The sequence below is a fragment of the Bidens hawaiensis genome, unplaced genomic scaffold (assembly GCF_021521415.1).
Source record: "Bidens hawaiensis isolate Kalapana, Puna unplaced genomic scaffold, B.hawaiensis_p1.1 tig00032461_1, whole genome shotgun sequence".
NCBI classification, from domain to species: Eukaryota; Viridiplantae; Streptophyta; class Magnoliopsida; order Asterales; family Asteraceae; genus Bidens; species Bidens hawaiensis.
This window is the reverse complement of record NW_027495538.1, coordinates 46717-72616: the sequence shown is the minus strand read 5'-3', so window position 1 is coordinate 72616 and position 25900 is coordinate 46717. Positions and strand designations below refer to the sequence as shown.

At 36.6% G+C, this 25900-nt stretch overlaps 2 pseudogenes across 1 annotated transcript; both read right to left on the bottom strand.

Moving 5' to 3' along the window:
- Nucleotides 1-13210: 13210 nt before the first annotated feature.
- LOC143583598 (U-box domain-containing protein 15-like) lies at nt 13211-18372 on the bottom strand (annotated as a pseudogene).
- A 2519-nt stretch (nt 18373-20891) lies between these two features.
- LOC143583597 (G-type lectin S-receptor-like serine/threonine-protein kinase At1g11410) lies at nt 20892-24939 on the bottom strand (annotated as a pseudogene). Its single transcript, XR_013144209.1, has 7 exons — nt 23427-24939; nt 22612-22737; nt 22156-22349; nt 21861-22071; nt 21518-21755; nt 21295-21442; nt 20892-21206 (listed from the first exon to the last, which is right to left on the bottom strand). The product of XR_013144209.1 is annotated as a G-type lectin S-receptor-like serine/threonine-protein kinase At1g11410 (transcript).
- Between the last annotated feature and the right edge of the window lie 961 nt (nt 24940-25900).

The following is a 25900-nucleotide window of genomic DNA, read 5'->3' as shown; positions in this document are numbered from 1 at the left end:
ATAATATTTTATTTTAAATTATCAATTAAGTACGAGTCCCTAATCATTAACAAATTAACCGGTAATCCGATTTATAACCGAACCTCATCGTTCATTGTTTCCAATATAGTTTCTTCATGGTCCCAAGTTCATTAACATATATTACATTATTTATTTTAGCTAAGGTGTTTATCGTTTCAAGTCGGATCTGTTCGTTTACCATTCGAGCTTCATTTATTTATCTATTTATTTCTCGGTTCATTAATCAAGGTGAGTACTTTCATACCTCTTTTTCCATCTTCCGTTTTGGGGTGACATTTCATGCTTATCAAACTAAATGCTTTATTTACTTGAATCTTAAACCCACAAACGTGATTGTATACTTTACTTGAATAATTGCTCGATTGGTGTTCTATGCTTATTTGTTTATGTGTTTATCGGTTTTGGATGGTGGAACTATAAATCCTAGACCATTTGGTAATGGCAAGGTGTCATTAACGTAATCCAATTAACGATAAACTATAAATCCTAGACCATTTGGTAATGGCAAGGTGTCGTTAACGTAATGCAATTAACGATAAACTATAAAATCCTAGACTATTTGGTATCATGATATACATCTATATATACATATCGAATCCCATGTAAAGTTGTGTTTCCGTAATGTTTTAAGTTCGTTTAAGTTCGAGTTTTGTTTATCTTTTGTTAATTTAGGTTTTGAGTCAAGATTTATATATTTATCGTGTTTTAACTCTTTTGGTGTCTTGCATGTTTTACTTAATTCTTTCTATCTTTTCATGCGAAGTTTAAGTACGTCGATTCCCTCATAAGCAAAAAAAAATTATATTAATCTTTATAAAAAAAAATTGTGTGATTCACACGCTCGAATATCAAGAATTCTATTTATATAATATATAGTATATATGTATTAACATATAATTTTAATTATTAAAATTTCTGGGACATTTCAAACATTAATTATAAATTATGATATTTTCAATTTAATACTTATTATTAGTCAAGAAAAATCTCCCTGAACGCAACCACAAGTTCCCAAACACCAGTATTCCTTCTCAAACTACCATCTCAAATCAAACCATCCTTCCACTACAAAAGCTTTCCACGTACTCAAGTCTTTCCCGAATATGAACGAAATCCTAAACATACAAAAGTATACCCTCACCAACTCAAACCCCATGCAAAATCAAAGATGTACAACATTAACCCAACAAAAAGCCTTAAATACCGACACTCCCACGCCACGAAAACCTATAAAACTCACTATCCTAATACTTCAAAGACACTGACAAACACACTCATGAATGCCTTGAACATATACAAACCAAAGCTTACCCAACTATGACTCAAAACCCATCGACCCATACTATGTCAATTCACCAAACCCTATCGCCACACCATTCCCATCTAACCATAGAATTCGATATCAAAATAGCAAACCCAAACACTCCTTACCAAATACATGTATAAACCGAGTCTCAACCCAAGCTAGTCAAGATCAAATTATCCAACTTATCAACTTAACCCGAGCTCAAATAAGCCAAACCTCACCTATTAGCCCAACCACTACTCACACAAATCATCCAAGCCTAACCCACTCAAAAGACCTAAACTCAACAAACCCCATCGATTCAACTCAAGAAAACTCAACTACCCAAGCCGACCTAAACACTCTCACTTACTAAATTTCCAAACCATTCACCGTACGAAGCCTGAAACCCCTCCCTACGCATGCAAGCTTCGTTTTTCCCTAAAAAAATTTTATTTATATATATACAACTAGTGTATTTATAACGACCACATGTGTTCAAATAATCAATTTTAAATTATAAACCCTGAATATATATATATATATATATATATATGGCATTGTCATGACAAAAAAATTCTATTATGAGGATTTGTTTTCAAATGTTAATAAACGATTATATGTATGATTTCAAGATTTTAAATATTGTCACCTAAGGTGATAAACCTCTTAATAACTTTATAAATACGAGGCTTCATTTTGAATGTTGAATGTAAGTTTTATTCAATAACAAATTACAACTTTCACCATATTGCATAAACTCAATGACCATGGCTTTGCAAATCTTTTGGGATGCGTTTATAAATATCTATTATTGTTACACAAACTTTTGCTCAATAACGATTTACGCAGCTATTACCTCTTATTATCGCAAGCATCATCACTTTATATAATTTATTAGTCTGGCTGGTTTTGATATTGTACTTGGTATGGATTGGTTATCCAATAACCATGCCCGTATCATCTGCAATAGCAAAATCGTTGAATTTCAAGCCCCCGATAAACGAACAATTCGAATCGACGGGGACAATGACGCTGGCCAAGTTAGCCTAATTTCTATGGTTAGAGCTAACAAATGTTTGAATCAAGGATGCCTCGCATTCATGGCTTACGTCACCGAAGAATCTAAGCCAAAAGAAATCAAAGAAGTTCCTATTGTTTCCGACTTTCCTGATGTCTTTCCTGATGAATTTCCTGGTATTCCTCCCAATCGAGAAGTAGAGTTTAGGATCGATTTCTTGAAATCCTTATGCAAAATTTCATAGAAATTTTACCTTGAAGACAAAAAAAAATCGTTTACTTGTGATTGGTCGTGAAACGATAATGCCAAACTTCAATACTCGTCGGCACGCTTTACGAGATTCATCGCCATTATAACAAACACCTTCTTGGTATGAGGGTGGAGGGTGGCACGTACTTCGAGGAAACATCGACATGGAAATCGAGGATCGAGACACGTTTTACGAAGAAATATGGCACGCTTATCAAGGTGGATCGTTAATATGATTGTCGGGATTTTAGAGAGAAGTAAGAGAGCTATTTGGGATGTGAAATATGAAATCCCGGACCTGCTATTTATAGACATCTCTATTTGGACAAAAAAAAATCGGAGCTTTGGCGATTGGAGCGGTACTGGGAATTAGAAATCGTGAAAATTTCAAGTTCAAAATGTAAACTTTCCAAAGTATAGGGACTAAAATGGCCAAATTCCAAAGTTGAGGGTTTAAAAATGAAAATTCTGTTTTCTTGACCCAGAGCGGTACGCGCCGGATCAAAAGAAACACCCATCGCGGTACGCGATGGGGTGTCTGACAGCGAGACACGTGGCACACCGGTCGCCATGTGTCCCGACACGTGGCACGACGTCCGCCACGTGTCAACACGTGGCACACCGTCTGCCACGTGTCAACACGTGACAGACCTACTGGGTGACTCGCCGAGGCTATGTCGCGGTACGCGACGGGTGCCCAGGGACCGGGCGCGGTACGCGACGGGTGCCCAGGGACCGAGCGCGGTACGCGATGGGACCCCAGAAAATGTCTATTAATAGCAGGTCCGGGATTTCATATTTTCACATCCCAAACAGCTCTCTTACTTCTCTCTAACCTCTCTCTAAAATCCCGACAATCATATTAACGATCCACCTCGATAAGCGTGCCATATTTCCTCGTAAAACGTGTCGCGAGCCTAGATTTTCGTGTCGACGTTTCCTCAAAGTACGTGCCACCCTCCACCCTCATACCAAGAAGGTGTTTGTTATAATGGCGATGAATCTCGTAAAGCGTGTCGACGAGTATTGAAGTTTGGCGTAATCGTTTGACGACCAAAGTTGATCGAGAAGTGAAGCGGCGTCGGAGTGCTGCTCGAGTCGTATGGTTTCCAATACGCCTATAAGGTTAGGCGTAATGTCAATTGAATATAATATAATATTGTATTAAAGGCTTAAGCCTTAAGTCGAGGTTATACTCGATACCTCGATAAAAGAAAAATAATCATAACAAAGAAATGAATGAAAGATAAGATATTGAATATTGATACGTATATATGTGTGTAAGTATATATGTATGCTCTTTGTTATGAAAATATTATTTAATGAATAATGAGTATTCTTAAATAATAAAAGAAAAAGAATACGTTTCTTGGAGAAGAAAAAACGTCGGGTTTTTAATATAAACTAAAGGTTTATAATTTACTTTTAAACTAAAGGTTTTCAAGTAAATGAGATAATTGAACTAAAGGTTCATCGAGGTTGAGATATAAAATAAGACTAAAGGTCTTAATCCGGATTGTGTATCCGACTAACAAATATTTATACTCGTACTATTGGTGCGAGATAAAGAAGGGAAAGACCCTTGGACGGTGAGTGAAGCCGATCCTAAAGCGAAAAGGTGAATACGCCCCGAAACCTTTACTTATTTAAAAATGAGTCAAACTTGTTTTATGAAATTGTTTACAAGGAACTCTGTGTTCCTAAAACCGTTATAAATAAAGGGTATAAACCTAGCCCTCAGGTTGTGGTATACGTATGTCTGGATCCTTACATAGGTGGTACTATGCGATGAATGGGCATGATCGCACCACCCTTGGTCATAGGACGCTCTCCTGCAGGGAGTACGATCGTTGTGTATATTTACGGGTACTTAACTAAGTCGAATGCTGCGGTGTTTGCTGAGGTGACCTAGAGTAGAGGCTCATATTTATAATGTGTTATTTGACTCTGTTATTCCTAAGCCACGTTGGGCCGAGGAAGGCGTAGTCTCGAGGGGTAATAAAGTAAAAGAAAGTATTTTGCGTCAGCGTGTTCACCAGCATTCGTTGCTGACGTATTTTATTACATTTTGCAGGTGAACAAAGTTAGAGCTTGGAAATGACGAAGTACTATGATATCCGATGGCTTGGATTTATTTTGTAAACTTAAGTGGTGGTTTGTAAATATAAAACAAGTAATGTTTTGTTAACAACTATAACGGGTATTTTATAATCCCGTCTTTTAATATATGAACATTACATTTTGATCCTTAAAAACTTATAAGTGTTCCGCAAACTAACGCAACTCTGATTTATTTACAATTATGGTACCAACTATTGGGTCACACGCCTAGGCCTAAGATGGGAGTGTGACAGGTTGGTATCAAAGCCATCGATCTTAGCGAATTAGGTATCATAAAAAAATACCCAAGCTTCGATCTAAGTATAGGAAATTGAGAAAGTCACAATCAAAAACCGATATCCACTCCCTTGTATCGACGATCTATTTGACCAACTTCAAGGTGCTAGCTTCTTTTCTAAAATCGATCTTCGTTCCGGCTCTCACCAACTTAAAGTTCAATCCGAGGATATTCCAAAGACCGCGTTCCGAACAAGGTATGGACATTATGAGTTCATGGTTATGCCGTTTGGACTTACTAATGCTCCGGCCGCGTTCATGGATATGATGAACCGTATTTGCAAGCCCTACTTGGATAAATTTGTTATCGTATTCATCTATGACATACTTATTTATTCTAATTCAAAGGCTGATCATGAAGTCCATCTTCGAACGTTGCTTGAAATTCTTAGAACTGAGAAGTTGTACGCCAAGTTCTCGAAATGCGAGTTCCGGTTGCAAGAAGTACAATTTCTTGGTCACATCATTAACGTTAACGATAATCAAGTGGATCCCGCTAAGATAGACGCTATCTCTAAGTGGGAGATCCCAAAGTCGCCAACCGAGATCCGAACTTTCTTAGGTTTGGCCGGCTATTACCGAAGATTCATCGAAAATTTCTCTTGAATCGCCATTCCCTTAACTTCCTTAACTCGAAAGAACATCAAGTATGAATGGGGAACGAAGCAACAAGAGGCGTTCGATATACTTAAACAAAAACTCACCCAAGCACCTATCTTGGCTCTGCCAGAAGTTACTGAGGATTTTGTGGTCTTTAGTGACGCGTCCCACTCCCATTCTGGTTTGGGATGTGTACTAATGCAACGCAAGAAAGTCGGTTAGGTTAGTTTTCTAATCCCTTTCTTGAGCTGTGCACGGCTAACTGTATAATATTTACATGTATCACTTAACTATTACTACTCATATCGTAATTCTATCTTTATATAACCCACAACGAACGGGGCCCCGGGGGCAGCGCCCTTGGCAGCGGGGTTCTAGGGGCGGCAACCCCTAGCGGGGTCCAAGGGGCAAAGCCCCTGGCTGGGGTTAAGCTGCCAGGTCAGCTTGGAAAAAATTTATTTTCGTTAGCTGTCTTAACGTATTTTCCATTAGTATTTTAAATTATTATATTAACTCTCCTGTATTTGTAAGCAGGGATAATGTAAGCGGACTTGACTTAAACGAGCTTAGCTGCATACGAACTTAACTGGGGCGAACTTATCAGTGGCGAACTTGTATGCAACGAAGTTAACCACAAGCGAACTTGTACGTAGCAAAGTTAACCACATGCGAACTTGCATGCAGCGAAGTTAACCACATGCGAACTTGTACGTAGCGAAGTTAACCACAGGCGAACTTGCGTGCAAGCGTACTTGCTTACAGGTGAAGTTGTCGCACTGTTGCGGTTCGGGTTAGTTTATCGACCAAAACATGCGTTTTAAAATCCTTAATTTGCTATTTTATGGTTTGGCTTTAGTCCCATCCGTTCCCTAGTCCGATTCCGGCCCAAACTCGACCCGTTTGTAACATAAAACATGAACTTTTAAGGCTAAACGTTTAATACTAGATCTAGGGTTCATTTTAGACGAGCCGCACACGTTTGCAGGTGCATTATGTTTGTTTTAGCATCAAGTTTACATCTTTATGTTTCATTTACACCCTATCTATTTTCGTTCTAACTTTCAAGACTAAATGTTTATGAAAATGTAAACTTTAAGGTAAAAGACATACCTTTACGTGTTTTAAGGTTACGGTTTAGCTTGGTTATAAACTTTAGGTCTTGTATCTATCTTGTATTACGAAAATCTATAGCTAGGTGGCGCTAACGTAATTCTATTAGCGATTGTCAATTTATCCAAGTTGTTGCTTTTATTTATTTTTTTGTATACAAGTTTTGTGGCTTTTTATTACTATATACTTATATGCTCAAACTTATGAACTGCTCACCAACCTTTGTGTTGACAAACTTTATTTTATGAAATGTTACAGGTTTGACTTTTGTTGACTCGAGGACTTGATGAGAAACGTTACCAAGACTATTAGGGTATTAGTAAAACGAACAATATAAATGTTACTTGTATTAAATTTGTTTGTGTGAACGAGAGGTGTTGATTTTTGATTTATGAAATAAATGAGTTGATTAAATATTGTCACTTTAAATAGTGTCTTGTGTATTTGGGCAATCGGTTTCACCCCGGCATGTTCCGCAGCCTTTGGTTGGGGTGTGACAGATTGGTATCAGAGCCACAAGACTATAGGATAGGTGGTTAGACGTAACGACCTAGTATAGTCTTTACTTTAGGGTCCTTATACGTGCTGCATATACGTGTCTACCTTACTTGATTGTTCAATACACTTGTTTATTTATATACTTATTTATTTTATCAAATCATAAATATACACTTTAACAAATATACACTTTAACATCGTGAAAATTTCAAGTTCAAAATGTAAACTTTCCAAAGTATAGGGACTAAAATGGCCAAATTCCAAAGTTGAGGGTTTAAAAATGAAAATTTTGTTTCTTGACCCATAGCGGTACGCGCCGGATCAAAAGAAACACCCATCGTGGTACGCGATGGGGTGTCTGACAGCAAGACACGTGGCACACCGGTCGCCACGTGTCCCGACACGTGTCCACACGTGGCACGACGTCCGCCACGTGGCACACCGTCTGCCACGTGTCAACACGTGGCCGACCTACTGGGTGACTCGCCGGGGCTATGTCGCGGTACGCGACGGGTGCCCAGGGACCGGGCGCGGTACGCGATGGGACCCCCTTAGGTCCATGGGCTTTAAGGGATATACATACCCCCTTAAACCATCCTAAAACCCTAACTCTCATTTCCATCTTCCATAATCTCTACACACTCCAAACACACACCTACACCACCCTACCTACAGCCGCGAGAGAGAGAGAAGCGAGATCCAAGCCAAACAAACGTCGATTCTTGATAGATTTTCGTAATACAAGATAGATACAAGACTTAAAGTTTATAACCAAGCTAAACCGTAACCTTAAAACACATATTAAAGGTATGTCTTTTACCTTAAAGTTTACAATTTCATAAAAGTTTAGTCTTGAAAGTTAGAACGAAAATAGATCGGGTGTAAATGAAACGTAAAGATGTAAACTTGATGCTAAAACGAACATAATGGACCTGCAAACGTGTGCGACTCGTCTAAAAATGAACCCTAGATCTAGTATTAAACGTTTAGCCTTAAAAGTTCATGTTTTATGTTACAAACGGGTCGAGTTTGGGCCAGAATCGGACTAGGGAACGGCTGGGACTAAAGCCAAACCATAAAAGAGCAAATTAAGGATTTTAAAACGCATGTTTTGGTCGATAAACAAACCCGAACTGCAGCAGTGCGACAACTTCACCTGCAAGCAAGTTCGCTTGCACGCAAGTTCGCCTGTGGTTAACTTCGCTACGTACAAGTTCGCATGTGGTTAACTTCGTTGCATGCAAGTTCGCCTGTGGTTAACTTCGCTACGTACAAGTTCGCTTGTGGTTAACTTCGCTGCATACAAGTTCTCCACTGATAAGTTCGCCCCAGTTAAGTTCGTCTGCAGCTAAGCTCGTTTAAGTCAAGTCCGCTTACATTTATGCCCGCTTACAAATACAGGAGAGTTAAAATAATAATTTAAAATCCTAATGGAAAATACGTTAAAACGGCTAACGAAAATAAATTTTTTCCAAGCTGACCTGGCAGCTTAACCCCAGCCAGGGGCTTTGCCCCTTGAACCCCGCTAGGGGCTGCCGCCCCTAGAACCCCACTGCCAAGGGCGCTGCCCCCGGGCCCCCGTTCGTTGTGGGTTATATAAAGATAGAATTACGATATGAGTAGTAATAGTTAAGTGATACATGTAAATATGATACAGTTAGTCGTGCACAGCTCAAGCAAGGGATTACGATTAACGGTGAACGTAACCGCATTCAGGTGAGTTTCTAGCCCCACTTCCTTGTTATGTTTTCGGGGTTGTGTGCATACTCGATGTGATAGTTAATACACTTACCTTAAATGGTAAGTGTATGCCATGTATGATTTATGTGATATATATTATGCTATGATTGTGAATGAAAGCTTGTCGGTACGTGAACGATCTTCGGATATTGCACGTATTGACAAGGGAGGTATGTATACGAAAGATGAATGTGTATGATATATATATGTACAACATATGAGTATGTATGATTGATTAAAGAAAGTATATGTATGTTACGGGTATGCAAAGATAGAATGTACGAAGATGAAGAAGTAAGGGATCAGACCCTAATAATATCTGAGATAGAGAAGTCAAGAGGGATCAGACCCTACTAATATCTAAGATAGATAAGAAAGGGATCATACCCTAACAATATCTGAGATAGACAAGGGAAAGAAGGATCAGACCCTAATAATATCTAAGATAGAAAAGAAAGGGATCAGACCCTAATAATATCTGAGATGGAATGGACAGTAAACATAAAGTATGAAAGTAATAAAGTATGAATGTATGTATGAAATTAAATTAGTAAAGTAATTATTATGTATCTTCGGATGCACGATTGGAGGTAAGTGTATGTAATGTATGATGTATGATTAACTAGAATTCACTCAGCGTAGCTGACTTTTAGTATGCACGCAGGTGAGTAGAATGAGACAGCTGGCTTGAGCGGGGACACATGGCAGAAGAATAAGAGTCTGGCATCTGAAGACCTGTTATATTTTATAAGTTATGTTTTGATTTTAAAAAACAAGAGGAATGTTTTAAGACATGTTTATGATTTGATATGGGATGTTTTATGAAATATTTATATTCCACGTAAAGTTTAAGTAACTCTGATATTTAGAAATGTGTTTATGAGTAAATCCAACGTCCAAAGTATGGCACCGGTAACGGGGCCTTACATAAACGCATCCGCACCAACCAACTACTCTAAACGACCATCTAGTTAGGATTTAGGAAAAGTTAGTTTTAAATCTTACACTTAAACATCATTATTCCCAAAATCAATTAAAACCCAGATCCAATTAGCTCGATTAATACCTGATTCGAAATCGGAGAGGAGGAAAGGGGGTCGCCGGAGCCGATGGGCTTAGCCGGAGAGAGAGAGAGAGAGAGACGGAGTAAGAGAGAGAGACGGAGAGGGAGGGAGAATGAGTGTGTCGGATAGAGAGAGAGAGTGCGTCGGAGAGTGAGAGAGAGTGCAGCGAGAGGGAGAGAGATAGACGTGAGAGATAGAGTCGGAGCACCGGAGCTCCGATATTCTGGTCGCCGGAGAGCCGAGGGAGGGAAGGAGGACGGCAGGGGTGAGGGAAGGGGATTCGATGGTGGTGTGCTCGCCGGAAAAACGAGGGAGGTGGGTAGCCAGAAAATCGGCTAAGGTGGAGGGTTACCGGGCTTCTTGCCGGGAAATCGGGGTTCGCCGGAGGTCGATTCCGGTCGCCAGAAAACGGCGCCGGAAAAGATAAAAGATGAGAGAAAGAGATGGGCGGCTGGGTGGGTTAATATGTTAGGTTTAGGTGTTTATATATGTATGCATATTTTCACAAAAGGCCCTCCAAGTTTCAATCATTGTTCTAACGAGTTTAAAGGTTTGTAAAACTTATAACGACATTACGAAAAATCATTTTGAATTCCTTATGTTTTTCTTAGCGTCACTATAATATGACAAATATCGGTTTATCGATGATCGAGGTCTATAATAATATTATGTAATAATAAGGTAAGGCTCTAAAATGTTGAGTCGGTTTTACAAACTAAAAGTTTACTAAACGAATACCACTCGAGACTCAGATTTGACGAATGTCACATATATAGATGTATCGCATCACCTTTGGGCAGAAGTGGTACATTTAAATCATGTTTAAGCTAAACTAACACAACTTGTATTTAGACTTGAATGATATGTTAGATGTATCACATCACCTTTGGGAGAAGTGTACATCATCATTCATTCAAGTTAAGCTTTTTATATGTTTTGTAAAATTAATTAATATGTATGTTTATATTTTATATATTTACAAAACATTGATTTAGTTAACAGCAAACAAACTATTAGCGCGGAGCCCTGAAAAAATTTTTAGTGTACTGTTCACGGAAAAAAAATTTAGTCTCGGGAAATTAGTTTTCTGGTTTGATGAGTTTGGGTTTTAGTGTTTTCGAAAATTCAGTGTTCTCCGAAAACTGTTTTAAGCGTAAACACATACACCCATAAGTTGATGAACAGTTAATAATGTTTGATCTGAATTCTTAGAGATTATTTGTTTATCCAAGATTTGATTAGTTTCAAAGTAATTCCTTTATTAAGTTTACATAATTCGAAATATCTTGGTCTAAATCTTAATAAAAAATTTAGTAAAATATTATAACAATCCAGATCTTGAACCAGATTATATTGGGTTTTTGAAAAACTGTCATGAACACGAAGATCATTAATTTATCAGATTTCGAAATCCTTCAGTTTATATCATATACGATTTTTAAAACCGAAAAATTGTTAGGGTTTCTTATATTCGGATTTTAATAATGATAATAAAAATAAAACGAATTAATAAAAGAACCGAAAATTGTTAGGGTTTATCAGATTTTAGTCCATGTCTTCCGGTTTAGATCCTGAGTTAATGTAAGACATGAAGAACTGATTAATCAACATCGCTCTTGATACCACATGTTGATAAGATCTTCACATTGGTAATGGAAAACATGAATATTATGATAAACCTATGACTAAAACATACCTGTCATAACAAAGAGAGAAGCCCGGCTGGTGAGTCAGATCTAGACGACAAGGTTGTCAGCTTTGTCGAGTTCCCCTTTAGGATGCATATTAGTGATGGGGATTAGGGTTCTTGAGAAACCGAATAACATAGAGGGAGAGAGGGTGCCGAATTTTATGTCAAGTTTAGGGTTATGTTCAATGATGTTAATTAGTCTCTCCATATATTTATATACATCCAAGGGGAAACCCTTGATTAGCAAGAAAGGGTAATTTGGTCAATCAACAATTACATAGCTAATATAATTATAAGGTATAATTTAATATTTTGATCTGATTATTAGTGATGGCCATATATATATATATATATATATATATATATATATATATATATATATATATATATATATATATATATATATATATATATTCTTACAGTTTTTACTCCGCGTTAAGCCACTAAGCTTGCCATTCACGAATGCCTAAGTTCGAGCATTGAGACATAATTTCAACCCTTCATTTTTACTTCGCGTTAAGCCACTAAGTTTGTAGTGTGTGTGTGTGTATTATTATTTTAATAGAGTTTCTAAAGGTTAGATGTTGTAGATGCTCTTAATAAGCTCACATTGGACCGGTCTTGCTGTAAAAATCGGCCTACGCGGCCGAGTACTCGTCGTGTAATTCTCGACTAGACCGAGTACTTGTAACTTCCTAATTGACCGACTAAACAACACCCAACGACTTCTGCAACCATGCTGATTTGGACTCGCTCAAAACTCAAAATCAGCTCGTTCATGGTCATACCCGCAATGTGGTTTGATTATCACAAAGTTTACCTTTTCATATCAATACAAATATACAATCTAGTTTGGTTATATATTATATTATTAACTTAATATAGGATGAATATGAAATCGTTGGGCGAATATTCAAGTTTTACATAACGTAGAACTTAATTATGAATAAAAAATGACTAAATAATAACTAAGTATCCAATTTGTTCTATTTATATTTGGCATTCAATTAAAGCAAGCAATTATAGTATATAAAATAAAAAATCAGCCTGGTTTCGTGTAACTAGGCCTATAAAGGATGCTACAATTTTGAAAATAAAGTGGGCTTTTTCTTTAGCTATTTGTTAAAAGCATAAGTCTTTATTTCCTATATAGTTTTATGTATTATGTATTCTTGTTATAAATGTTGGATGCAACTTAGGGGTGTTTTCGGGTTTCAGCTTTTTTGGGTTTGGGTTAGTTCAGGTTGGCGTTTTTGGTTTTCAGGTTTAAATGTAAAATGAAAAAAAAATTGTTTTATTCACAAAATATCATGTTGCTACAAAACAAATATCATAAAAATTCAAACATTATATTATAATGTTCAAAGTCCAAAAAAAAAAACTATAAAACATAATATTTCAATTACCAAAGACTTAAAACCAAAACACATCTATAAAGAACAGATAATAAGTGTTCGGGTTTCAAGTTTCGGGTCAGGTTGTTCGGGTTTTTTTTAGAAAACATGACCGACAACCGACCCATTTAAGGTTCGGGTTGGTCAGGTTTTGGTTATTCATGCTTTGGTTTTTCGGATATTCTCGGGTGGCTTCGGGTCAAGTTCGGTATTCGGGTATAAAACTTGTACATTGGCTCAAGTTTACAAAGACAATCAACATCTCCAAACATAATATTTATGTTACTAACAACATATTACAACCTTATAACAGGATCATTCAACATAACTAACATAACCGAAAAACATCAAACCAACGTTACCTATTATTATAGCTCGGGATCTGCCCGCTTTTACTCATAAGTTCCAACATCGCCACCGCCTTCATCTTCCCTCGTTTCGTCCCATTTCGTGATATCTCCGACACATGCTCATACACCCCATACTGAAGCGCCACCACGAGGTTATTATTATTATTTGTACAAAGTCTCAAAAGGACCGAAGCCGCACTCCCTTCGCGCATAAACCTAACTAATGTTTAAATAAAACTAAGTCTGCCCAAGTTCTTTTTTCCCATCAGGATGTTCAGCTAGTAACAATAATATTGAAAGTGCCTCATCAACCATGTCTAACCCTTTGTTTTCCAAAATGTTTAGCAAATGTTTAATCGCGCCCGCTTCGATAGCTTTGGTTTTATTCGTTTGTAAAACGGTTAAGTGAAACAAGGCAGTGGCTGCGTCTTTTCTACCTCTTATCATGCCATCGGCTAATAATGCAACCAATGGTAGGATCCCGTTTAATGAGCCGATTAACGTTTTGTTTTCATCGAGCATTGATAAACTAAACAATGCGGCTGCGGAGTTTTCCTTGGCACCAGTCGTCCCGTGTTGTAATATTTCTATTATAGCGGGGATGGGTCCGTGGTCAGTTACTTGCTTTTTTATATTTTCGTCGATAGAAAGGTTTAAAAGTGCGGTGACCGCGTGCTCTTGGATTTTGTAATCCGGGTATGAAAGAAGGTGGACAAGTGGTGGAATGCCGTCTTTATCGGCTATTAAGACGCGGTTTTCAGGGGATTCGCGTGAGATCGTGCGGATTTTGGTGACGGCTTTCCGTTGTACCTCTAGTTCACTTGAAAATAGGTTTTGAATTAAGATGATTACTTTCTCACTGTGTGCTTTTTTAGGGGGGTGAGATGGGGCTTTTTTGGGGATTTGGTAGTTGTTGTCTATGCACCATTGTTGTATTAACTTGTGTAACGCGACGTTTGGGGCTAACGCGGTGTGGGTTAATGGGAGTCCGGTTTTTGGGCAGGTTCGGCGGTCGGAGTCTAGCCATTGCTGTATGCTTGCTCTCTCATATGTCTGAATTCAAAGATCAAATTTTATTATTAACACAAAAATTGGTTACAAAGTTTTAACTAAGGTGCATTGGTTTATCAAGTCAAATGTTTTTTTATTAAAAAAGAGAAAAAGTCAATGGTATTTTGTCAAACTTATATGTAAAAATGCCATTTTGGTGATTTTCCCTTATTATATATGCTTGATTGATAGTAAAATGTCTACATTTTTATACGTGTTTGTTTTAAAAAGCAATGTTTTCATGATCAAGATCGGTCATCATCGAATCACCGGTTGACAATATAGATAATTTAAAGATTAAAAGTATACATATAAAATTATAAATATATAATTTAAGAACTAAGACACTATATTGAACTACTTTGTTTTTTGATGTGGAATTGCAGTGTTAACAAAATATAAAGAATGGAATAAACAAAATATGGAGTCTAAAGTATTAAACGAGTCATTCAATAAGATTTCGAAATAATAATAAAAAAAAATGAAAATCCATTTAAAACAACCGGTTAGATTTTTTGGTTCAACTGGTCCGACCAATAATCGGCTCGTTCAAAAGTGCTCAATAGGACCGGTTATATGACCAGACCAGTTTATAAAGCCGGACGACACCATATAACGTATAAACATTAAAATTATGTAAATATAATTTAAAAATTAATACACTAGCTGGAACTACCATATTTTTTGGTGTGAATTTGTAGTGTTAACAAAATCCAAAAAGTACAATAAACAAAATATGGAGTCTGAAGTATTAAGCGCGTCAAATAAGATTTTAAAAAGAAAAAAAAAAGACATCTTTTTAGTAGTCCGGTTCACTGGTTTAACTGTTCCGACCCATAACTAGTTAGTTCAGCGGTGCTCAACTGGACTGGTTATATGCCCGGTCCAGTTCTGAAAAACAGTGTTTTAAAGTTAAATGGAGTACAAACGCATATGAACTTACCTTCCCAGTGGCAATAATAACAGGATCCCTCATTATCTCCAGCGTGATCGGGCACAAGAACTCAAACGGGATAGCGATTGAAGTGCATTTTTGCAGCGATCTATTAACCTCAAGAGTGTTTAATGACAATCTGTTTGCTAGCTTCTCAATGCTCTCGCATTCAGCGATCCGGTCACTGTCAAATGACAATACTGCCCTCATGTCCGAGGTTAGTTCCATGTCTTGATCGTCTATTCGTTGTTTGGCTCGCTTCAGTTGCATGCACATTAGCTCTAGCTGCAATAATTGGAAATTGTGTCATATATATGATCCTAAACACGGCACGAGTTTTTACAGGTTGACATAGACACAACTAACAAGCAGAGCCGAGCCTGAGCCTAAGCTTCACTAGGCTCAAGGTCGACTCGTTTAACTTCCAAGAGCTTTAGGTTGAGCTTGGCTCTTTTTGAGTTCTATTCTAAAGCTTGAGCTTGGCTTGATAATCATTTTGAGTTATTTTTTAAATGTTTTAATTATAGTTTTATAAATAGCATAATAATATGTATTATTCATCTTTTTTATCAAAATTTTATAAATAAAAATAATTATTATATAAATATATACTTAAAATATTTATAGAAATAATATGCTCATTTAGGCTCACAAGCCAAGTAGAGCTCGATAAGTGAAGCTCAGGCTAGGGCTAGTTTATTAGACAACCCTACTTTTAGGCCTAAGATAGGTTCAATTCAAGCTTTTGGTGAGCCGATCTCAAGTTGCTCACGAGTGGCTTGGCTTGTTAACACCATAGACACATTCTGTTCGACACAAACTTTTATTTTGTGTTATTTTTTTGGTATAAATAATTTAAAATAACAAATTTATAATCTAAAAAAATAATACAAGTACATGCAAAATAATTACTTTTACACTATAATAATTAATTTTCATTTCTCTTTTATATATTAAATTCTAGGACAAGGTACCCAATGTGTTTTAAGTTGTGACATAGAACACATTTTAGAAAATAAATGTAAAATTAAACGCGTTGGTCAACCCAAACAAGACATGTTTAGGTAAACGTATTCGTGGGTTTGACCCTTTAGACTAAACGCAACCCCAATTTCGGAAATATTATTTTAGGCATAAATTACCTGTTCTCTAACTTCTTTGGAAATTCCAATTTCGTCGTACGGAAATCCATTTATTGCTTAACTCAGTTTATCATAAACAGCATTGAATCTGGTGATCATTGCATCAGCCTCCAATACCTAAGTTAAAGGCACAAACAAAGAACATGTTCTTACAAATGTGTTCGTGGACGTGAATGTTTACGTATGTTTATGTTCGTTTATGTTTATTGGTTTATGCCTTGTTCATTAAAGGATTTTAATACTATAAATGACTTTTCTAATCTTATCAAATAGAATTAAGCAAAATTATTAACTGTAAAACAAAATATATATTTGATTAGTTTATATGTAAAACTAACACATGAATATGAATGTCAAAAGAAACACCAACACAAACTTGATATCAGGACCAAACCGTCGACATTGACTATTCTCGGTTAGGCAAAAATCAAATAAAACCTTGTTTTGTGTTCAATTTACCAATTTTGACCAAACTTTGACTTTAATTTGATCAATCTTGATTGAAAGTTTGGGATGATAATGGGTCGGGTTTAGGTTTTCCCAAACCCATACCCGGTTATTAAAGTCCGTCCCAAACCCGACGGGTTTTACTCGGGTAATTCCGTCGGGTTTCGGGTTTTTTCCATCGGGTTTCGGTTTCCTATCAGGTTTTGATAAAATACCCATCGGGTATACCCGACTCAAAACCCGTTCGGTTTATACTGGATTTTGACAAAATATAACTAATCGATTACAAAGATGGTTACCATAAAGATAAAATATCTCAAATATTAACATAAACAAGTTTCGACAAATAATATATTTGGAATATAGTACATATATATATATATATGTATATAATAAGCTATATCGGGTACATTGGGTATATAATCGGGTAAATGGGTCTATGTTATCGGGTATACTAGAAATCCCAAACCTGCTAAAAATTTTAAAACTAATCTCAAACCCGTCCCAAACCCTAATGGGTCGGGTATTACTCATCCCATTTATGTCGGGTTTTGGGTTTTCCTATCAGGATCGGGTTTCATTGTCATCCCTACTGAAAGTTGATCATTTAAAAAAAAAAAAATAATTTTGACCGAAATTTGACCCCTTATTCGCTGATTTTAGAGGCTGATTAGGTGAAATCGAATCAGTTATCCGTTTTTCGATCAATCCGCGCCTAATTGCAATTTTTACATCGTTGATTCTCGGTTAGCCAAGTTAGATAAAGCATTGTTCTGTGTTCATGTGTGTCCGTTAAGTGTTTACAAACAAGTTCATTTCCTTAATGAATAAACACGAACAAAAATTTTTGTTTGGTAAGTTGATTTACCAAATAGATTTTGCTTCCAGCTTGACAGGTTTTCAACAATTTTTTTGGACAAAATGAACGATTTCTTCAATTTACGCAGACACGAGATACAAATCTCCGGAATATGAGCATCGAGATCACGAAGCTCTTCCAACAACGGAAGCCAACGCCTCAACCGACGACCGAGGGTCTGGCTTTCTTTCCTCTGCGTCCCACGAAACTCTCCCATTGAATTCGCAACGTCTATGATCCCGATCAGTTCTTCGGCCAAATCTCTAACGATTCTGGCATTCGATAACACGTTCTCTTCGTCCATCGGTAACTCAATGATTCGGGTTCTGTCAGCATCCAACAGAAATCTTCATGATTTGGAACGAAACCTGGGTTTGATGTTTGATTTGGAGGTTGATATTGGTATGAGATTGAGATGATCAAGATTGATGAATACAGGAAAACCCTTGCTGGAAGGAAGTTGTATGGATTAATTTGGGAATAAGATTATATGAATCAAACATTAATTTGTGGTGGCTTCAATTATTTTTAATTTAAAAGTTCGTTACAACTAACCTATAACAATAAATACAAAGTATTTTATACTATTTCAAATCATGACATTTACTGCCCGGATAAAGGTGGGTTTGGGTTCGAATAAAAAACACAGTTCGATGTGTTTTGGGTTGGGACAGGGTCTGGGTCATAGTTGGTTGTTTTAAACAATTTGAAATAAAAAATCATAACTAAAAGAAAATTCAAATAACGGGCCAGAACGGGTTGGTTGCGCTCCCGATGTTGCGTTACGCATGAACCATCACCGGGTTGTATATTCAGTGACGGGCGGCGCGTCTGATGGCGCGTTACGGGTTGCACATCCGGTGCCGAATGCCCCGATCCCGCGTTACGCGACCCATAATGACTCGTTTGAAAAATAACACCAACTTATTCTGATTTGTTTGAAAAATAACACGTATCCATTCTGACCACTTTCATTAAAAAATGTTATATTAATTAACCCACTATAACTCGTTATGTGGAAAACAACCACCTATATCAACCCATTTTTGGACCGTTGTTGGGTCCACCCAATTAAGAAGAGGAAAATAGTTCAGTGCGACGGTTTGAAACTTTTTAATCCAAAACTTTTAGTTTTATGTCAGTTTTTTAAAAAGTAATAAATTTGGTTTATGAACATGCTACACATTTCAAAAGAAAAGAAAAACGAATTAAAGGTAAATTGCTAATTCCAAGTTTTAATTCGTGAACTGATCAAACGATCTGTATAAACCTCAAACTGGTCGAACTTTGTCGAGTTATGAGTTTCATGACAAAGGTTCAACACGATATGTTAGATCGTTAACTCGTTTTGAAACCGACAAGAATAACTTTTTGAATGTCTCCCACTAAAGAACTTCAAATGGTTTACCTCTTAATCGTGATGATTTGGTGATGGAGCGGTCTCTATTGGCAACCCAAACTATAGTTTGCTCTGACATTTAGTTATACCAGATACCCACGTATATGTTGCTGGAGCTTATGAGCTAAAAAAACCCAAGAGCAAAAGTTTCTCCATTAGAGACCAAAATATCCCCATCTTTTACGGGTCGAGTTAGTGTGATGGTGTCTATACACGTGCAAAACCGAAAACCAGAAATATTAGCACAAATATGATCAGGATCACTTTAATGACTTCTTAAAACACATGTTCAGTGTTTTTACGTTCCTAAACTACATACGTGTTTTGGCTTTAAAATTGACACAATTTTTTATATTTAAGACCCGAACCATAAAGCCTCGTCACTAGTTAAGACATCATATATTTTGAACCGCATTTTGACTCCTTGCTAAGCCATTAGGCCTACCAATCACCAAATATATGAGTTCAAGCCCTAAGACAGAGTTTCAACCGTCCATTATTAATTAGTTTGACGCTTTAAAGATTTGAACCCAGCACTAGCCCATGAGGAAAAACCCTTGAGGGAAAATCCTTAGCCACCAGAGACTAGTGATGAGGGGTAAACAATGGATAGTGGTCTAGGTTTTACTTCTCTCTTTTTCATAATGTAAATGCAAATGCCTCTTAAAAAATGAGAGAAATAAATAGAAATCAACACAACATAACATTTGCAAACTAGTAACCATTTTGATTGACTCCTCCCAAAGGTGGTTACATGCTAACAGTAACATTAGTTTCCTGCTCTCAAGTTCTAGAATCGGTTATTACAAAGAAAATAACTTAAAACTTAATTACAATGGATACCCTTACACGGTATTTATGATTTAAGGTAAATTGTTAGACACAATCATATCACGATACAATTCAAATTGTAACTATTTAGGACTCTAACCGATACCTCTTTGTAGCTTGTTCGAAATTAGCCAACAACATTCACCTCTAATTTCTAAATTGAACTAAGAAGGTCTTCAACTCCAAGAAAGTTCCCGCATTTCCTTAAAACTTGATACTCACGAGAGCTTTTGTTCAGATGTCAGCATGATACTTTATTTCTTTCAACACATTCCCGAATAAAAGGTTCTTAACAAGTGCAATTGCTGACGTATTGTCCACCATTTGCAATTGCTTCGACTATGGAAGACATGGTTCTTCATAAACACTCGATAATCAGGACTAGAAATTGCACAAGACAAGATTTGTGATAAAACTATATCATGACTCGTTCATGCTTTTATTTATATATAGCTTCAAACACGATTAAAAACTGAATACAAAAGGCCTATATATATTAAATCCATATTAGCTTAAATAATGCGAAATGAAAAGATTATAAACTAAAAGTTGAAAGCAATCATGAACTTACTAAAACACAAACTAATTCGACTCGTTAAAACAAGACCCATGAACTCAGGTCCATGACTCGACTTTAACCCATCAAGATTAGCCTACAAGTTCTAACCCAGGCTATTACATACATATTGTTCAAACTATTGGAAAAGCTACTTACAAACAACTTTATTCAAGATGTTCTGCAAACGTGACACACTATATGTTTTACATGCCATTTTATGGCTCAAGAAATTAGTTATAGGATACTATAAATTATCGGGCATGGAGGATGGTAATGGTCTCTTCATTGACAGAGCCAACACCACCACTTGCTGACGTAGATGGTAAATCCCTACCATAATTCAGTTGTCTAAAGATGAATGCTGGTTGATTTGGAGTAGGAAACATTGTTTCATGGTTACTCAACATAAAAGCTACGTCAGTCATTGTAGGTCGATCACTAGCCAATTCTTGAACACATAAGATCCCAACATGGATGCATAAAAGAACTTCACGAGCATCAAATGAATCCCCTAAAGATGAGTCGACTACCTTCAAAGCTTTATCTTGTTTCCACAAATCCCAAACCTTACAACAAGTTGATTATGATAAAGTTTATATGGTGGGTTGAATAATCAACATGGAAATATGTGATCAAAATGATTCATATACTTACATGCCCGATCAAATTAAGTGATTTCTCCTTATAGTAGCTGTTATTTTTCCTACCACTGATTATCTCCAAAACTAGAACTCCAAAGCTAAAAACATCAGATTTGATTGAAAAAAGACCTTCCATTGCATACTCCGGAGACATATAGCCACTAAAATATATTGTGTCAGCGTTAGATTAATGAAACAAATCAAAGTTGAGTTATAGAATGAAGAGATTCACATACTAAGTTCCAACAACTTTACGTGTTTTAGCTTCTTCGTCGTCCCCTCCAAATATTTTCGCTAATCCGAAATCAGAAATTTTAGGGTTAAAATCTGTATCTAGCAAAACATTGCTTGCTTTTAGATCCCTATGGATAATCCTTAGCCTAGAGCCGTGATGAAGATATAACAGTCCACGCATAATCCCCTGAATGATTTGAAACCGCTTCTTCCAATCTAAAAGAGATGCCCTTTCTGGGTCTATGATCAAACCATATCGTTAAAAATAAATCAGAGAGTGAAAACATTATTTCGAAATTGAAGTAGTTGAAGTTAAAGAACTTAGTTATAAGTTAGAGAACAAACCGAAGATAAAAGAATCCAAGCCTTTGTTTGGTAAGTATTCGTACACTAACATCTTTTCTTCCATATGGAAACAATATCCCAAAAGGCGGACTAGGTTTCTGTGTTGTAGTTTTGCTATCAACAATACTTCATTTTTAAATTCTTGCATCCCTTGACCTGAACCTTGCGATAATCTTTTGATAGCAATTTCTTGCCCATTTAGTAGCTTAGCCTGAGTAAATCATTTTTATTAGTTAACACCGGTTATATTTAACCAAAAAGGCCATGATAGTTATTAAGATTGAAAAGACACTACCTTATATACAGAGCCAAATCCACCTTCTCCAAGCTTGTTTAAAGGAGAAAAGTTATCAGTTGCTACAATTATTATGCTCAAATCAAATACATCTAAATCAACATTTTTTCCAATATCCTTCTCCATGTAAGACCCTTCCAAGGTTTTCAAATTATCCGTGAAATGGAACCCAACTTCACATTTGTTTCGATTGGCTGCATCAACCCATCAAGACGTAGTGAAAACTAGTATATTCATGCATCTATGTGAGTTTCATTATTTTCCTTGGAGCTTAACTCCAAACAAATAACAATGAAACTGTACTGAAAAAAAAAAACAACCCAAGCCAAATTCCAAACCCATAAAAACAAGTTTAGGCTTTTGTATACTACGGTTTGATCCCGATTTACTCATTTTTAGATGCACTAGCCCGTTTAACCCTTTCTTACATAGATAAAATAATAAATTTTGACATACCAATTTTCTTTTTCACATAACACCAAATGGAGATGCACAAGATAAACCCTACTGCAATCATTAGCATCCCAAATAACAGATATCGAACTGTATTCGATTTACTTGGCCTCTTCGATGAGTACTTGGCTGTAAGTTAATATCATGAAAGATTTTGACAACTACTTCCATATAATATCATCATACATTATGGTGCGATTACATATCCTTAACCACAACTATTTAATTCAAATCACGTTATGAAGTTCTTGTCATTATTAGTCAAAATCTATGTTTTAGCCTACTAGTCTGACGTGGCAAGCTTTAATTAGCCTAGAAAGGAAATGATTAGTAAGAAGTGGGCTAATTTCCAACGACTACATTTGAAAGTGGGTCATGCTATAGCTACACCATCCCCAATTGATTTCACACAGTCAAACGTTTTTTCACAAAACACTACAACCGGTTTGAATAAAAAAAAGTTAAACTTTGAAATCCAAACGGGGGCATTTGAACATCTAAACGGCCACCAAAGGAAGAAGAGGGGGGGGGGGGGGGTTCATACTTTGTAAATTATTGGTCAGAATAACTGTTTTGTTCAATATCCAGATGACCGTTCTCACTATAGATGATCAAACGTAATTCTTTTTTTGTTCAAAACAGCCGTCTAACCTCTATCTAGATGTTTGTTTTAAACGTTGTGAGATTACATGTTAGACGGGGTGTGTATACCTACCTCCTTTGAATATTTTGTGGTCAAAGTTAGACTCCTTTGGTAATTTTTCCTAAAAACAACGATCTATCACAAAACAAAATTTACAAATACATTGATGGCGTACCTAATTCATTGGCATCAACCCGAACATAAAATGACTGACCCTCATCTGTAAATGTCCTTATATCGTTCATGTCCCCATACTACGTAATACAACCTCCCTCCTCAGATGCTTTACTAATATCACCACTTGCATACCCCATGCAAGTGCAATTCCTCAAGCAAAACTCTTTACATTCTTCTAACCCCAAACTCATGTTTACACGTGCCATCGACGTGTCGGGTACCTTAACCTTGGCCAACTCAACGAACCCGTCTCCGGCCTTGCATATCTGCGTGCCAACCGTTCTCATACACCCTTTGGAACTGTCACCTATGCGCCAATCTTGTGGTGAATGTGGCTCGTATCCAGGTAGGCAGTCACACTCAAATGTGGCCGCTATATTCGGATCACAAATGCCAAAAGGGCCACAATGGTTATAACCGTCGCACTGGTCTTTTGGTGCCGACCAGAACCCAATCCACTTTCGATCTGCCGCGTTCCAAATTAGCCTATCTATGGTTCCAGATTCGGTAACGACAAATCTAGTAAAAATGGACGAGTTGCTCATCTGGAAAAACAACACCACCTCATCGTCATCGTTTATGTAAGTAGGATGAATGATAGGATCATTCACCATCAGGGGTATGCCACTGAATCCACGACCCGTCCATGAGCCGCCACGCCAAATTCTTGTCATATTTTTAACCAAGAACATTTGAGTTGACCCAACAAACTCCAATTTCCATGAACAGTCCCCCACACCAGGATTCCCGGTAGACTTCCAAGACGAAATCACCCTATTCAAACCAGTTTTCCTATCTAAACCGAGCTTCATACCAGGAAGATACGTATTAGAAGGATAATCAAGGCTTTGCCATGAGTAAATCTCTTTATTTGTGCCTTGAAACAACACAAAATTTCCCGAATCCAACAACCTAGCCGAATAATCATGACCATTCCCCACTCCGGAAACGTTGGTTGACCAAAACACAAAACTTTGATCTTTTTCTTGAAGGACGAGGTTCCCAGTTAGGTCAATGGATAGGATACCAGATGAGTTGGTGATCGGGTTGTCTCTATTGGCAACCCAAACTATAGTTTGCTCTAAAATCTTGTGATACCATATACCCATGTACCTGTCGCTGGAGTTTGCGGGGCTAAAAAATCCAAGAGCAAAAGTTTCTCCATTAGAGACCAAAAGATCCCCATCATTAACCGGCTGAGTGAGTGTGATTGTGTCAATGCAAGCGGAAAACCCGAAGCCTAGGAAGATTAACACAGATACTATAATTCCTCTTTCTTGAAACATTGATTCTAGTAGCTGTTTCTCACTTTTGTGTCTTTCTAATTATGTGTTTGCATTAATGTTGGTTTGTGTATGTCATAAATATAGCTTTCAGTTAAAACGTAATGTCCATAGGTCGATCATAAATATAGCTTTCAAATACCCTGGCCCAAATTAAATTACGCAAAAAATCAAAAACACATTCAATGCATAAAACCAAAAGTTCCCAAAATGAAGGATATTCAACTTACTTAAAAATGAAATCTAATTTCAGTGTGTGAATTGTGGCACAAAATGTGTTGCCACGTCTGCGTTTCATAATGAACTTACCCCTATATTACACACACACATTGTGGAAATGACATAAGCAGTTAGTGTTTTCTAAAAAATGTAGGAAGAAAGAAGGTTAAAACACACCATTTTCTTCTTTAACTAAAGCAACATGTCACAATTTGTAGCACACTATGCCTTTTCCACTAAAGTTAATCTCTCAACCCTTAACACACTAGATCTAATGGCCTAGATATATTCTTAGACTTTTTTGTTCTAACTCCACGGTTGTTGTTCCATGTTTTTGAGTTAAAAATATGTATTGTATATCTGTTTTTCTTTTTCTTTTTTTTATGTTATCTTAACAGCATGTAGTGTATACTGTATACATGTATTATAAATATCTCCTATATTAATATACATAGTTCACGAAGTTAAATATATATATATATAGCTAAACTCCTTCAAAGAAAATTCTATTCACATGCTAAGATTTTGAGGGTAAAGTTAAAATACGAAGGACAATAAAAATGAGAAGAGTGAGAAAGAATTCAGTCAATTGATTATAGATTTGAATGACTGAGATTAGTTTAATAAATAAATATTGATGGAAAGGGCATAAAGGTAATAACACACCTTTGTTGACCTTCTCTCTCCACATGCAAGACACATGCCAATTCCCCCTATCATTTTAAAATGTCAATATCTTTTTCATACGATATTATTTTTTTCAAAAAAAGTCAACATAATAATAAGCGTTTTTTTATCTTTAATATGAGTATCATATTGTTATACAAAAATAAACAAAATTAATGGGTTTTTTAATTGTGTTTTTTTGTTGTTCATTGTGTCATTGTGTAATATATTGTTTTCATTGTGTTTTGCATTTCAAGTCATTGTGTTATATATATTCACCATTGTGTCTTACGTTTTAGGCCAT